Below are 2,588 nucleotides of genomic sequence, written 5' to 3'. Positions count from 1 at the left end.
ACAGTAATCGCCCGTTATGAGTCCGTCGAACAGGGCTGGCGGCGGACTCATAGTGGGTTGCGGACATGGTTCCGCGCGGCCAGTGGCTGTGTCGACCCTTTTGTTTCCACTCGCTCGTTGTCCGGTTCTCTCACTCTCGTCCGCAGGCTTCCAATAAATGGTGGGGATAGTCGCCGGACTCTCAACGGGCGGAAAAAACGGACTTATAACGGGCGATTACTGTAGCTATGTACCTACTTTAGGTGCTTTGCTGTTTCTTCGTTCGCAATTCAAAAAATCTTCATAATGGTTTACTGATATTATCTACTTATTGAGACTTTATTATTCTTCATTGTTCTACTGTTTTATTATGAAAAATGATTTTAACTTATGTGTCAGACTAATGATAGAATGTAAGTTTGTTTACTTCAAACAAAGATTTAGAATTTTAGCACATAATAAATCATTTTAATTACTGAAATTTTCTATTACCCAATCCCGGGATTAGTCCCGGTATCCCGAGGTAGGCTTTAAAAAATCCCGCAATCCCGGGATAGTAAATAATGGCCGGGATTGTATTCCCTAGCTACTATCGACTCCATGCAGTGTTACAACCAACCCGGGATCAGGGACGGTTGCAACCCTTTCTTCGCTTTTCATTTTTTATTAATAACCTGGATTTTACTTGACATACAGTGAACCCGTTGTGTCTGAATAATGTCAGATAAGTAAGTACAGTACTGTTTCGTTATGGGCTCGGTTTGGTGTACAGGATACGGACTTTTCGCTATCCCCACCACTTCTGTCTCACTCTTGTCGGGCGATGGCGAGAACGAGATGCAACGAGAACGAGCGAGAGGCACTGAAGCGAGCGAGGACAGTGCGAGACAGACGACGTGTTTTTTCTCGCTCCGTCTTTCGGACGACCATCGCGCACGCACTGTTCCATCGCGCACGCTCGCCGCGCACGTAGTGTTCCATCGCACACGCTCGCCGCGCACGTAGTGTTCCATCGCGCACGCTCGCCGCGCACGCAGTGTTCCATCTCGCTCCCCCCTTCGGCCAGAAAGAAGCGAAAAACGAACGCTCGGAATTAGGGTTCCGTTCACAATATGGGCTCAACGCCGGTCCCGACCAGCGAGCCGCTAACGAGACAATACTGTAACATTTTCGTATAAAAACTTTTGTTGTAACTGTAATCGTCTTGCGTAATCGTATTCCAAAGTCAAACTGTTACTACCGCCCCCGGTCTATCCTATGTCTACCAAAACTTTGAAATATGTAACGTTAAAATAACTGTTTAGAATGATTAGTGTAATTTTGACTTTGTAAGAAATTAAAATAGGCCTTTCCTTATAGATACAAGATTTAAGTCGAAGAAGCTTGAATCAAAAATAGACTAATTGTACTCTTTTGGAATTTAAAATTTATGATAATTTATCAAGAAAAATTAATATACTTAACAAATATTTAGCTTCTTCAAGTTACACACAATTATTACTTAACGTGTTGAACAATTCTTATACTTATGATATAGAATTAACAATGGAGTACCGTTTGCAGCAACATAAAATAAAATGTAATTTGAGAAAGTAGAGATAGTATAAACTTACCATAATTTAAAATCGTGGCTAAAGAGGGAAATAAAATAATAAACAGGAAAATTAGAAAACTTAACTTTTAGTATTCTCATTTTGTTCTATATTATCGTGTACAGTTTTATAACAAAATAGTACAATTCGCTATATATATATATATATATATATATATATATATATATATATATATATATATAATTATAAATGATATTTCATTCTAAAAAAGGCACCTATGTTACGAAACCATACTTAATAATATTATAAATATTATTATATACTTAAGATTTTCGTTATTCAAGGAGTATACAATATCACCACTTAACGTTCGGTTCTTAATATTATAATACTATTGTTATACATGTAGTTTTTCAATAAAAATATTTATTATCACCCGAATTTCCTTTTTCATTGACATGTTCGTAGCTTCGATCGTTATTCGTTGTAGTACTTCGATTACTTGAAAATTCAACATTTTTTAAAAGCTTTATGTATTCATTAAGTACATATACAAAGTTTATGCACATATTACTTATTCTACAAGCAATTATTTATGAGCAGCCAAATAATGTTTCATTTTACTCTTGTCAATGTAACACGTTTTCGAATAGTTTTGACGCATACATATGCTTCTACTTTCAATTTTATTTTGCATACTTTTGTTCTGAAAAAAAAACTGGAAAGTTATAACAAACAAAGTCAGTGGTGAGCATGTTTAAAAAAAAATTGTAAAAAACATTGCGGGTGTTACACATATATTCCAATAGAATGTAATGAAACATTAAATCTCCACTTAATGCATTTATGTACACGTATATTTTTTACTTTCCAAATTATGCAGAAAAACACGCTAGCTATTCTTGAATGCATGATTTATCCTCGACGAACTAGAAATTGACAAAAAAAAAGAATGCCCGGTATTTGTTGTCAGATTCTTTTCCAAAACAGCAAAGTTTAAAAATATATCAGAATTTTCGAGTAACCACATGTATATAGGCGAGTAAGGCTTTTTCC

This window comes from Andrena cerasifolii, chromosome 2 (assembly GCF_050908995.1).
Source record: "Andrena cerasifolii isolate SP2316 chromosome 2, iyAndCera1_principal, whole genome shotgun sequence".
Classification (NCBI taxonomy): domain Eukaryota; kingdom Metazoa; phylum Arthropoda; class Insecta; order Hymenoptera; family Andrenidae; genus Andrena; species Andrena cerasifolii.
Note: the sequence above shows the minus strand (reverse complement) of the source record.